This window comes from Phyllobates terribilis, unplaced genomic scaffold, assembly GCF_046119375.1.
Source record: "Phyllobates terribilis strain yellow unplaced genomic scaffold, ASM4611937v1 Scaffold_1__5_contigs__length_1240528914, whole genome shotgun sequence".
Taxonomy (NCBI): domain Eukaryota; kingdom Metazoa; phylum Chordata; class Amphibia; order Anura; family Dendrobatidae; genus Phyllobates; species Phyllobates terribilis.
In genome coordinates this window covers 247,829,688-247,844,355 of record NW_027362761.1, presented here as the reverse complement: position 1 = coordinate 247,844,355, position 14,668 = coordinate 247,829,688, and the positions used below count along the sequence as shown (strand labels likewise).

The following is a 14,668-nucleotide window of genomic DNA, read 5'->3' as shown; positions in this document are numbered from 1 at the left end:
CACAACACCGCTGTAGCTAATCACTGAGCTCAGCGGCTGTGCCATAGTAGACAGCAAAAGACGCTGAGCCCAGTTATTGGCTACAGTGGTGTTGTTTGCTGTCAGCTTGGCATCACCACTATAGTATAAACACTGATATTGAAGCAGCGGTGGGGAGCAGGAAGCAGGGAGGGTAAGTACCTGCTGTGTTTGTTATTATACGTAATTTACAGAATTTGGGGTTCACTTTCCTGAAAGTGGAAAACCCCTTTATTCCTAATATCAAATAATTTATGAAAATATACACTAAATAAATATGTACACTAAGTAAATATGAAAACACGTCCACGGGATATATAAAAAATGTCTCATAGATGTAGTTACTAACTTTTGGGCCCACCAACTTTTATCATCATCTATAATAATTAACTATTTTTGGACTGTTCTCAAACTATAACCACACTTTACTCTGCACTGATGTTCTAAAATGTCAATGCAGAGTAAGCAGCTTGCAGGAGATCGTGTATCTGTGGAGGAGGGAAGCCAGCTATCATACACAGCCAGATATCCCATAGAAAAAGGTAAACATGATTTATTACTATGTCTGCCTTCTTGATCATTGTATACACAATGTTGAACCAGCACTTGTGTATACAGATTAAGAAGCACTGACAGTGCTTCCTCTTCCAGACCCAGTGATCATGTAATTGCTGGGTGTAGATTGAGAGCAGGAGGTGTTGAGTCCTTGTGGACACATTCGGCTCTGCTGTGCAGCCAGAAAACTGACTTTCTCCTGAACATGAATGAAAATGAATTTTCCACTTAATATGTGAAAAATGCCAAAAATGGTCTTTTAAGATATTATGGGGGCACAGTGTGTGAAATAAATAAAAAAAAAAATAGGAAAAAAAAAGAGAGACACAGCCAGTCTGAATCTCTGTTAGTAGACCCTCCCTTGTTGAAAAAAAAAAATTGTCCATTTTATAAAAATAATTTCTACTGAAAAGAAAACGCAATTTAAAAGTGGAACAGAGAAAATGGCCTAAACTGTTTAAATAGTAAATCTTGTTTTAATTTTTACTTCATAAATCATGAATACACATGAAAATGAGCAGATTTGTATTATATCGTATCATAGAAATCTGCTTCTTTCTCCCCCTCGATTGATCTGTCACTCATAATTCATGGGTAAAATCTATAAAAACTGTTCTTTGGAGACAGAATTTCCTATGACTGAGATAGGAGATGAAAGTATGTGCTTTTAAACTTCTGTAGAAAAGGGAGGAGGAGGAGAAGGGAAGAATTAGAAGCAGACAGACATCATGTTGAAAGTTCTCTTGGAATGAAAGTTAGGATATGTTCACATGTTGCTTTTTTGCTGCTTTTTTTTCTGCAGCCAAAACCTTGGCAGTAAAAAAGCTGCAGACAAAACATAGGTTTTGCTGCCATTTGATGACGTTTTTGCTGCGTTTTTTTGTTGCATTTTTCAGGATCCCAAAGTTGAGCTTTGCTTCCACCTTGCAAGCATGAACAATACATCATCAATGAAAGACATAAAACATACTTGGAAAAAAAAGGCAATTTGATCAAATTATTTAGTCAAAAATGTTTTTATGTCTGAAAAAATAGTGACTATTCTGAATAAAAAAGCTGGATTCAAGTATGAAGTGCAGCCGTGAACTAATGTTATATGAGCTCATGAAAATATACACAATTGCAGATGTTAAAACAGTGGGAAGAAGTACAATTGGTTGGGCATTGATTACCTAACACATTTTGGTAGTGCATTCAGTTGGTAGGGCATTCTTTACTTTCACACATTGGTAGGTGCCTTGAGTTGATCAGGCATTCTTTACTTTCACACATTGGTGGGGCTCTAGAGTTGGTCAGGCATTCTTTACTTTCTCAGATTTCTGGGGCTCTTGAGTTGGTCAGGCATTCTTTACTTTCTGACATTGGTGGGGCCCTTGAGTTGGTCAGGCATTCTTTACTTTCTCACATTGGTGGGGCCCTTGAGTTTGTCAAGCATTCTTTACTTTCTCACATTGGTGGTGCACTGGGATGGTAGGGTATTGTTTGCTTTAACACATATCACTTATTTAATTAAACTGTACTAATATAACTTAGTAACTGAAGATACTAAGATATTATGGATTAACCCCTCTCCGACGAGGTCAGTAATAGTACGTAGCTGTGCCTTGGGACTTATGGACCAGCTACATACTATTACACAAGCGGTGCGGGGCGATCACAGCTGACACCCGGTGCTATGTGCAGGGAGCGGTCCCGCACCGCTCCCTGCACATTAGCCCCCGCAATGCTACAATCGAAGTCGATCGCAGCATTGCGGGGGCAAGGGGGGAGGTGATCGCTATACTGACCTCTCCTGCCGGTGTCCAGCGATGTCTGCGGCAGCTTCCGAATGTTGTCATGACGACCCGATGTCGTCATGACTACATCCAGGTCACCAGGAGGCAGGAAGTTACTTTGGTCATGCGCAGTGCATGACCAAAGTAATGTCTCGCCTGTGTGCAGCGCTGACAGGCTGCATAGCATAGGGAGCTGCTGCTCTCTATGCTATACAGCCGATCAGGCTGCAAAAAGTGAAAGTCCCATAGTGGGACGATGTGTAAAAGAAAAAAAAAGTGTAGTAAAGTAAAAAAAAAGTTGTAAAAATATTAAAAAAACAAAAATGAAAAAAAATAATCCCCAAAAAATAAAAATATATTGAACCCATAATATTTATTATTATAAAAAAACAAAAAAAACAATAATCCCTTTAGTGAACACTGTAAAAAAAAGAAATAAAAAATGAAGCAAAAAACAATGCTTTATCATCATACCGCCAAACAAAAAATGGAATCACACGCGATCAAAAAAAGAATGTAAATAAAAATGGTACTGCTGAAAATGTCATCTTGTCCCGCAAAAAACAAGCCGCCATACAGCTTCATAATCCAAAAAATAAAAAAGTTATAGCTCTCAGAATAAAGCGATACATAAAAATTCTTTTTTCCTAGAAAATTGTGTAAAAGCGCCAAAACATAAAAAAAACTATATAAATGCGGTACCGCTGTAAACGTACTGACCCGAAGAATAAAGCTGCCTTATCAATTTTACCACACGCGGAGCGGCATAAAAACCCCCCCATAAAAACAATTCCGGAATTGCTCGTTTTTGTTTATCCTGCCTCCCAAAAATCTAAATAGAAAGTGATCAAACAATGTCACATGCCCGAAAATGGTACCAATAAAAATGTCAACTTGTCCCGCAAAAATCAAGCCATCACATGACTCTGTCGGCCAAAATATGGAAAAATTATACCTCTCAAAATATGGCGATGCAAAAACTAGTCTTTGCGAAAAAAAGCGTCTTTTAGTGTGTGACAGCTGTCATTCATTAAAACCCAACATGAATCAGGTATCGCTGTAATCGCACCGACCCGAAGAATAAAGTCGTCTAATCACTTATACCACATGAGGAACAGTGTAAAAAAATAAACTCTAGGGTTAGGGTTGTGTTAGGGTTAGGGTTGTATTAGGGTTAGGGTTAGGATTGTGCTAGGGTTAGGGTTTGGCTAGGGTTAGGGTTGGGCTAGGGATAGAGTTGGGCTAGGGTTGGGGTTGGGGTTAGGGTTGGGGTTATGGTTAGGGTTGGGGTTAGGGTTAGGGTTGGGGTTAGGGTTGGGCTAGGATTAGGGTTGGGGTTGGGGTTAGGGTAGGGTTAGGGCTGGGCTAGGGTTGGGGTTGTATTAAGGTTGGGGTTAGGGTTGGGACTTTTTCAAAAGTAAAGAAAAAAAAATGATGACGCTATAGCGACCAGTGTTGAGCACAAGTACTCGCTCGAGTATCTTGGGTGTTCGAGTGACATGCTCGAGACTCTGCTCCATATGCTTTGCGGCCCAAAAAAACATTGCTGGGATCGCCTGCCATGCACGAGCGATCCCCGCATGTTTTTTTTGGGTGTCTAACAACCGTGAAACATGTGGGGCAGGGACTCGAGCATGTCACTTGAGCACCCGTGATACATGGTGCATACCTGAGTACCTGACGAAAACTCAAGTAGCGAGCACTTGCGCTCAAGACTAATGACAACTTATTCAATATAATGATCTAATGTTATCAAATTCTGTCGTACCTCTGGGTTCAAAATGTACACTATACCCCTTGATAAAATCCTTCAGGGGTCTAGTTTCCAAAATGGAGTCAATTGTGGGGGGTTTCCACTATTTAGGCACATCAGGGGCTCCCGAAATGCGACATGGCGTCCGCTCTCAATTCCAGCCAATTTTGAGTTCAAAAAGTCACACAGTACTCCTTCCCTTCTGAACTCTGACGTGCGCCCAAACAGTGTATTTTCCCCATATATGGGGTATTGGCGTTCTCAGGAGAAATTTCACAACAGTTTTTAGGTTCCATTTTCTCCTCTTACCCTTGTGAAAATAAAAAATTTGGGGCTAAAAGATCATTTTTGTCGAAAAAGTTAGATTTTTTTATTTTCACGGCTCCATGTTATAAACTTCTGTGAAGCACCTGGTGGTTAAGGGTGCTCACCACACATCTATATAAGTTCCCTGAGGGGTCTAGTTTCCAAAATGGTGTCACTTGTGGGGCTCTCTAAACGCAACACGGCGTCCGCTAATTATTCAAGCAAATTTTACATTCAAAAAGTCAAATGTCGCTCCTTCCCTTCTTAGCCCTGCTGAGTGCCCAAACAGTAGTTTTTCCCCACATATGGGGTATCTGCATGCTCAGGGGAAATTGCACAACAAATTCTGGGGTCCATTTTTTCCTGCTACCCCTCCCACATATGGGGTATCTGCATGCTCAGGGGAAATTGCACAACAAATTCTGGGGTCCATTTTTTCCTGCTACCCCTGAAAAAATAAAAAAATTGGGTCTAAAGTAACATTTTTGTGAAAAAAGTTAAATGTTCATTTTTTTCTTCCCCATTCCAAAAATTCCTGTAAAGCACCTGAAGGGTTAATAAACTTCTTAAATGTGGTTTTGAGCACATTGAGGGATGCAGTTTTTAGAATGGTGTCACTTTTGGGTATTTTCTATCATAAAGGCCCCTCAAAGTTACTTCAAATGTGATGTGGTCCCTAAAAAAATGGTTTTGCAAATTTTGTTGTAAAAATGAGAAATCGCTGGTCAACTTTTAACCCTTATAGCTCCCTAATAAAAAAAAATTTGGTTCCAAAATTATGCTGACATAAAGTAGACATGTGGGAAATGCTATTTATTAACTATTTTGTGTGATATACAGTACAGACCAAAAGTTTGGACACACCTTCTCATTTAAAGATTTTTCTTTATTTTCCTGACTATGAAAATTGTACATTCACACTGAAGGCATCAAAACTATGAATTAACACATATGGAATTATATACTTAACAAAAAAGTGTGAAACAACTGAAAATATGTCTTATATTCTAGGTTCTTCAAAGTAGCCACCTTTTGCTTTGATGACTGCTTTGCACACTCTTGGCATTCTCTTGATGAGCTTCAAGAGGTAGTCACCGGAAATGGTTTTCACTTCACAGGTGTACCCTGTCAGGTTTAATAAGTGGGATTTCTTGCCTTATAAATGGGGTTGGGACCATCAGTTGTGTTGTGCAGAAGTCTGGTGGATACACAGCTGATAGTCCTACTGAATAGACTGTTAGAATTTGTATTATGGCAATAAAAAAGCAGCTAAGTAAAGAAAAACGAGTGGCCATCATTACTTTAAGAAATGAAGTTCAGTCAGTCCGAAAAATTGGGCAAACTTTAAAAGTGTCCCCAAGTGCAGTTGCAAAAACCATCAAGCGCTACAAAGAAACTGGCTGACATGAGGACCGCCCCAGGAAAGGAAGACCAAGAGTCACCTCTGCTTCTGAGGATAAGTTTATCCGAGTCACCAGCCTCAGAAATCGCATATCTCTTCAACAACTGTTAAGAGGAGACTTTGTGCAGCAGGCCTTCATGGTAAAATAGCTGCTAGGAAACCACTGATAAGGACAGGCAACAAGCAGAAGAGACTTGTTTGGGCTAAAGAACACAAGGAATGGACATTAGACCAGTGGAAATCTGTGCTTTGGTCTGATGAGTCCAAATTTGAGATCTTTGTTTCCAACCACCGTGTCTTTGTGCAACGCAGAAAAGGTGAACGGATGAACTCTACATGCCTGGTTCCCACAGTGAAGCATGGAGGAGGAGGTGTGATGGTGTGGGGGTGCTTTGCTGGTGACACTGTTGGGGATTTATTCAAAATTGAAGGCATACTGAACCAGCATGGATACCACAGCATCTTGCAGCGGCATGCTATTCCATCCAATTTCTGTTTAGTTGGACCATCATTTATTTTTCAATAGGACAATGACCCCAAACACACCACCAGGCTGTGTAAGGGCTATTTGACCAAGGAGGAGAGTGATGGGGTGCTACGCCAGATGACCTGGCCTCCACAGTCACCAGACCTGAACCCAATTGAGATGGTTCGGGGTGAGTTGGACCGCAGAGTGAAGGCAAAAGGGCCAACAAGTGCTAAGCATCTCTGGGAACTCCTTCAAGATTGTTGGAAGACCATTTCTGGTGACTACCTCTTGAAGCTCATCAAGAGAATGCAAAGCAGTCATCAAAGCAAAAGGTGTGTCCAAACTTTTGGTCTGTACTGTATTTCTTTGGTTTAAGGGCAGAAAAATTAAAATTTTGAAAATTGCAAAATTTTCTAAATTTTCGCCAAATTTCCCATTTTTTCCCAAATAAACACAAGTGATATTGAAGAAATTCTACCACTAACATGAAGCACAATATGTCACGAAAAAACAATCTCAGAATCAGTGGGATCCGTTGAAGCGTTCCAGAGTTATTACCTCATAAAGTGACAGTGGTCAGAATTGTAAAAATTGGCCTGGTCATTAATGTGCAAACCACCTTTAGAGGTAAAGGGGTTAACACTTGAAAACCTGCTGCCAGGAGGTCCACCCCTCCCCCAACCACTGATTGGCAGCTTTCTGCTTATGCACAGAGTACAAAGAAAGCTGCCAATCGATGTGACTGGGTTACACAGAGCTCAGCATTAGGAGAACTGGTAGATCTGCAGCAGATAACACAGTGATTTTTTTTTAAAAATGCAATATGCAGCCCATTAAGTGATACATCGCTGGAATCAGGGTCTCTGCCCCTACATCATGCTGCTCTTAGACGGTGTAGCAAAAAACTAGTGACAGATTTCCTTTAAAAAATTAAAAAAGGAAACCAATGAGAAAAACAGTTCAGTAAAACAACCTAAGTAAGGCTGCGTTCACACATTGCGTATTTCCCTGCGTTTTTTTACGCGCTCGTATTTTCCTGCTTTTTTACCTGCGTTCTTTTACGCAGGTCAAAAAAGCACCTCCATTCACACACTGCGTTTTTTTACGGAGGTGCAGTAGAAATGAAGTGTGAGGAGCATGGACACCTGTATGTAATGTAATGTATGTGTCGTGTGTGTACTGTCTGTGTCTATGTGTCGTGTGTGTGAGTGTCCCCCTAGCAGTGTATGTACAGACAGCTTCTGCTTAAGTTATTAAAAGAAAAAAACTATGGATACTCACCTATCCGATGGATGGGAGAGGCGTCCGCTCCGGTCCCGCGGCTTCCAGCATCTGCCGTGAAGCGATCAGCTGACTGTCAGCTGACCGACTTGTAAATCAGCTGACCGGCCGGTTACCAGCCGGTTAGCTAACAGCTGATCGCTTCACCGGCAGATGCTGGAAGCGCGGGACCGGAGCGGACGCCTCTCCCATCCATCGGATAGGTGAGTATCCATAGTTTGTCCTGCGCCTCCGTAAAAAAGCACTGGAATTACGCAGTGTGTGAATACCGCTGCGTAATTCCAGCGCTTATAATGGGCACAATAGGAGAAAGCGCAGAACGCAGCTGCGTAAAGAATTGACATGTCAATTCTTTATGCAGCTGCGCTTTCGCGCTGCGTAAAATCACACAGTGTCTGAATGGCAAAGTGAATTTCCCATTCACTTTGCTGGCAGGCACAAGGCACATTACGTATTTTGAAAAAGCGCGCGAAAATACGCAATGTGTGAACGCAGCCTAAGGCTGCATTTCCATAAAGAGCTTTGGGTAAGTTTTTGATGTTGCAGAATATCTGCACCATTTCTGCAGTCATCAAGTAAATTAAGTTACTTGCATTTTTTCATTGCAGTTTTGAGTGCGTTTTTTCACATGCGTTTTGTATCGTGTTTTTGATGCTTTGGGTTTTGTCTCTTTTTGGTATGTCATGGTTTAAATAATGCTGCTTTGTTATTGTTATTCCCTGGTATGTGGTTTTGAAAAAACTTTATATACTTATGTGCAGATTGCATGCATTTTTGATGTGTCTCTGCTGCGGAAAACACACTAAAAACGCATGTGAGTATTTTACCTGCAGATCCTCTACACCTAATGCAAGTCTATGGGGAAAATCTGCACATAAAACTCAGCGCACCAGCAAGAGAAATTGACATGTTGTGGATTTCAAACCCACACCGCTGGATTCTGCTGGAACTGTAAGATGCTGCGTTTTTGACGAAGTGAAAATATGCAGTGAAAATATGCAATGTTAAAAAAAACTCACTAAAAACTCATTGTGATCATATAGATGTGACATGCAGAAGTAGTGCTGCTGTTTCAAAAGCATCCAGCAACTGTTAGAAATAGCACAAGCACAGGAGACAGGAAGTGTTGTGCTTCAGAAGCATCCAGCAACTAGAGAGGTTAACACAGTCACAGGAGACAGGGAGTGTTTTAGCAGAGCCCCCGGAGGATTGTGGGGAACTTGTTATTGTAGTCTGGCTGAAGCCGAAGGGAAAGGTGGTGTGTTATCTGGATCTGATAGAAGGCAACTGAACAGGATTCAGATCAGGAGAGAAACTAAACAAAGGTCAGATAAACTCCCTGAACTAACAGTGGAGTATTATCGGGCAGGAAGATAAGGACTGGAAGGAATTGTGTCACAGGGATCATCTCCCTCATCAAACCCCCCCCTCCATCTCCATGCTGTGTAGTATTGTGCCCTTGTGAAGGAAAAGCCTGTGGCTGTGTAAGCATAGAAGTGTGCTGCTAAGAGATCTAATCTATTCTGAATTATGCTACTGAAGAGACTGTAATACTGTGCCTTGTGAAGAAACTACTGTATTGTTACTGGAGACGGTTGCTCAAGAAAATCAGACTGTACTGTAATGAAAATTGTTGCTACAATATCCCTGAATTGCACTGGCTGTGCTTCAGATTAAATTCCACTGTTAAACTGTTGAAAAAGACTCTTGTCAGATGTGTCTGGTCAGCAATTGAATATATTGTGTGCCTGAGAGAAGCTGCAGCCTATGGTCGCCCTGTGTAACGATTCCCCCAGGATTCCAAAGAATTCATAAAACCCGTCTCGCCCTATCTGAACCTAGCAGCGTGCGTGTAACATTGGTGGCCCGTACTGGGAATCCTGAGCGGGAATAAGCATGCAGAGGGAGAAGAGGAAAAGTGTCTGGGAAAACACAGCAGCACAGCACCTCAATTCAACTCTGCTACACCAGTTAAAGGGGACCAACCCTAAAGAAAACTCACTAGCAGCAATGGATGTGGAAATACAAATGGACAGAATTAGTGAGCTGCTTCTTCAGTTAACCTGTGAAGAATTAAGAACAGTAGCAGAACATATAAAGATGTCAGAAGAACAGATTTCTAAAGCACACAACTGCAGGCAACTGTTAGCTGCCATTAATGCAAAAATGGATGAGCTGGGGGAGAAAGAAGCTGAAGACGTCATGGGGACGTTCCTCCAGGAGCTAACACAGTTTCTAACCAGGTTGAAGTTGGAGGATGGAGGGACGGCACCAATTACCAAAAGCGGGAATCTCCGTCCGCAGACAGAACTACAGGAATTGAAAGAACAATTTAAAATCCTAACAAAAGCCCTGCAGGAATCGACCAAAACCTCTGAACGGGTGACAGACTTAGACAGAACCTTTACCCAGCTCGGGTTAGATAAATAAGGTAGACAGTCCTCTCTAACACCACAAATCACCATAAGGAAAGAATTCAAGATCCTGGGACAAATTGGAGAGTGTGAACAGAAAGAGAAACTGTCTTATATAAACTTGTTGCATCAGATCGATGCAGGCTTACAGAAAGGCTACTAGCCAGATGAGATTGTTGAGGGGGTGGTGAAAGCGATCAGCCCAGGACTGAACCTCCGTAGTATGCTAGAAATGAAGAGTCAATTGACCTTACAACAGCTGAAGATGATTTTAAAAGGGCACTATAAAGAAGAGAGTACTTCAGAATTGTTCCACCAACTCATTAACCTCTCACAGAAAAATAATGAATCACCCCAAAGTTTCTTGTTCAGAGCAATTGAATTGAAGGATAGACTGTTGTTTGCATCCAGAGATGTAGAAGCGGAGGAGAAGTTTGATGCTGGACTTGTCCAGAAGAAGTTCTTGAGATCATTGGGAATGGGGTTAATCAGCAAAGACGTCAAGTTGCAGCTGAAACAGTACCTAGAAGATCCTGGCATTTTGGACGAAGTCCTAATTGAAAAAATTAATGAGGCAGCTAGTTTGGAGTCAGACAACGAACAGAAGTTAAAGAAAGGCTCTGCTCCTAAAATCACTAAAATGAGTCAGCTGAAGTTAGAGACCCCCAGTGGCCAGTCCGAAGATCATCATGGAGACCCTCCAGTGCCACCTCCGAAAGGGAACCTTAAATCACCAACAAAAGAGAGGACCGCCAGCGCTGACTGGGAGGAAGTAATAGGAGAACTGCGAGCCGAGTTGATTGAGGTGAAAAAGTTGATTCGTTCCAAGCCAGAACCGGTATACCTCAGACCCAGGAGTGGGTTCCAAAACAGAAGATAACCGGCTTGTGAAGCGTGCCGTTCATCAAATCAGAGTACGGTGTGTGTCCACTGTCTAAAATGTGGTGAGGAAGGACATTATGCCAAGGAATGCCAATGGTCACGGTCGTTTGGATTAAAAGACAGGAGGTTGCCAGTGCAGGGCAACTGGTAACCGCATCACGGAGGAGGCCCCAGAAGCAAATCCAAATCTCACCAAACCCCCGAACGGCGCATGAGGTAAAACGGCTGCATCAGTACTATCCCCAAGTGTGTTCCCGTCTACAACTGTTGCAAGAGAGACAGGGACATCAGTTACTTAATGCCCAGTGCGGAGGTCAAATGATGTACTCCTGGGAGAAGGATTCCTCGGTCAGTAATGATAGCCTCATCAGCCTAATCGGTGAAAGGTGCTTTACACAGTGCCAGCTAGATGGACTCCTGATAAAATCACTGTGGGACACAGGAGCCAAAGCAAGCCTTTTAAATGAAGAATGGAGAAGGTGCTTACCTGCCACATACCTGCCTTCGGTCACTAAAAGAACTCTTAGGACCAGTGGAACTCCACGGCAATGCTGTGAACCAGACCAAAATTCCTTTCATAGGCTGGGTGGAACTGACTTTGCAACTGAGGGCCTTGAAGAACAGCAACACCATTGAGCTTTTGGTACCTTTTCACGTGACCAGTGATCAGAACGTGGCAGAGGATCCTATCCTGGGTTATAATGTAATCAGTGAGGTCATCACGAAACACAAATCAGGGACGCTGGTGGTGGATGCAAATGCCACATCACTTGCCATACCCAACGCCGTGGCGGAAAATGTGATTCATAGAGTAAGGAAAGCACACAATACAATGGACCTAAGAAAAGGCAAGGTAGGCTGGCGCCCAACCATCATTCCTGCAAACCAAATGGTGGGGGTGAGGTGTGGAGTCTGGGTAGAACCGTGAAGAAAAGTCCAGAAAAGACTGTTCATGCCAAAAGACTCCTCAGAACTTCCGGAAAGCCTAGTTCACTGTGAGACTGTGCTTACGATTCCTACTGGTGGGTTTGCTCAAGTGACAGTACCGGTGATGAATACTACGAAACACGAAATTAGACTGGATCCAAAGACTGTGTAAGGTCACATTGAAACCGTAAAAACTGTATATCCAGCCAGTGTGAGACCCACCCAGGGGTCTACCATGAATTCAATCTCCCCACCAAGGAACAGGAGTTGCCCAGGGGAGGAAATTGCACGACCCACCTCAGAGTCCTGGGATCCCCAAGTATCCCTGGAACACTTGTGTGCTGAAGAGATAGCGATAGCAAAACAGATGCTGAGAGAAGAGTGTCATACATTCTCTAAAGATGACTCTGATATAGGCTGTATCCCGTCGTTGCAATTTAAAATCAATTTGAAAGACACGACCCCAGTAATCAGAAGTTACATGTCTGTGCCGAAAGCATTACACCGTGAAGTGAAAGAGTATTTACAAGATCTAATCAACAGAGGTTGGGTCCAAAAGTCGAAGTCGTCTTATTCCTCTCCTATTGTTTGTGTTAGGAAGAAGGATGGTACATTGAGACTCTGCTTTGATTACCAGGAACTAAACCGAAAGTCAGTACCTGATCGACACCCAATACCAAAGATTCAAGATATGCTAGATAGCCTATCAGGAAGTACCTGGTTCTCTGTCCTCGATCAGGTTAAAGCATACCATTAAGGGTTTGTGAAGAGTCCAGTAGACCCTTGACAGCATTCATCACACCGTGGGGATTATATGAGTGGATCCACATACCATTTGGGCTCAGTTCAGCTCCAGCAGAATTTCAGAGGAGCATGGAGACCTGAGCATTGAGGGACGATATCTGCCAGTCGTACTTGGATGACAATGTGGTACACAGCAAAACCTTCTGGGAGCATGTTGAACACGTTAGGGCCATATTACAGTGGTATCAACAACACAGAGTTAAGTTGACCCCAAAGAAGTGTGAACTGTTCAAAAGACAAGTCCGATTTCTAGGGAAAATTGTGTCCGGAGAAGGATATACCATGGACCCAGCAGAAATCGCTCCGGTACTGGCCTTAAAAGACAAGCGGCCCTCTGCTGTCGGGGAGTTGAGGCAGATCTTAGGATTCCTCTCCTACTATCTACTAGAGCCTGAGGCCACTAGAGTCTGAGGAGTTCATGTAAGAGTGTTCGGAGGAAGTCAGTCTGGAAGCAATTGAGAGCACTACCCAAGCAGCGCAAGCTTATCAAGAGGAAGACACACCATTGTGGTGTCCGTTGACGGTGGAAACCTCCATAAAAGCTGAGAGAACAAGATCGCCCCCTGTCCATTCAACAACTACCAAAATAAAAAATCCATAGAGCACAACGGGAAGATTAGATAATTGGTAGAATACTATTTTATGTGGACCAAAATCGGTTTCCAAGTAAACGGGAGAGAGATAATGAGTCACTAGCAGTATCTGTTTTAGTTAAAGAATGGACGAAGCTCTACCTCAGTGAAGATGGTATCCTGTATCGCAAAGGAAGGCAAAACCAGCAGTTGGTACTACCCAGAGTATTCCGTAGGTTGGTCTTCAAAGAACTCCATGAAAATAAGGGACACCTGGGAGTGGAAAGGACAACCAACTTGATCCGTGAACGTTTCTTCTGGCTGTACATGCAGAGAGATATTGAGAGGTATGTGACCAGGGAGTGTGGGTGTCTGAAAGATAAACGTCCCAACACATCAACCCGGGCACCTATGGGCAACATACAAACTATGTATCCGTTTGAGATGGTCTCAATAGACTTACTACGTCTCGAGACGTGCAAGGGTGGTTACGAATACATATTGGTGGTGATGGACCATTTTACTCGATTTGCCGAAGCATATGCCACAACCAATAAAGCTGGTCGAACAGCGGCAGAGAAGATCTTCAATGATTTTGCTTTGAGGTTTGGGTTCCTTACGAGGTTACACAATGAACAAGGAAGAGAATTTGAGAACCAGCTCTTTGCCAATCTAGAAAAGTACTGTAGAATTCAGAGATCCCACACAACGCCCTATCACCCAGATGGTAATAGACAACTGGAGTGTTTTAACCGGACTTTATTGTTAATGTTGCGCACTTTAACAGCTGACGAGACGAAAGACTGGAAGACTTCTCTGTCAAAAGTGGTACATGCCTATAACTGTACAAAGAGCGATGCAACGGATTACTCACCCTTCTTCCTATTTTATGGACGATTGCCAAGACTGCTACTCAACATCATGTTCGATACTCCTGTGTCAGAGACTTACAGAACATATCCGGAGTACGTTCGGAAATGGAAGGAATGGATGGCAGAGGCATGCAACATAGCGTCCAAAGTGGTTACGCAAGGACAGAGCAAGAGTAAGGAGTACTATGATCGAAAATGTTATGGAGCAGAATTGGCACCGGGAAGCCGGGTGCTAGTCAAAAATGTACGTGAGAAAGGTGGTCCAGGAAAACTTTGTTCGTACTGGGAAGACAAGGTGTATGTGGTTGTAAGGAGAAAAGCCGATGACAGCCCAGTGTATGAAATCCGATTGGAAATGGGAGACAAGAAAACCAGAATAGTCCATCAGAATTTACTACTATTCTGTGATTATCTCCCACCACAACAAGACTTCCCAGAAGCAGACCGACATCATCCGAGATCGACTGAGGGACCACGACAGACTGAAGCTCCGAAGCGGGATAGTGACCTTGAAAGTTCAGATGAAGAAGAACACACTGTTGTATTTCTTGGACCGGCAAGGATAGGGATGTACCATCCTCAGGAGAGTGAACTAAGTCCCAAGGCTCCGGAGTTTGTACCAAGGAGTACAGATGAAG

The 14,668-nt window shown here is 42.8% G+C and overlaps 1 protein-coding gene across 1 annotated transcript in view; it reads left to right on the top strand.

The window, feature by feature from the left end:
* LOC141256027 (immunoglobulin superfamily member 1-like) overlaps positions 1 to 14,668 on the top strand; it is a 100,024-nt gene that overhangs the window by 14,243 nt on the left and 71,113 nt on the right. The window lies entirely within an intron of this gene.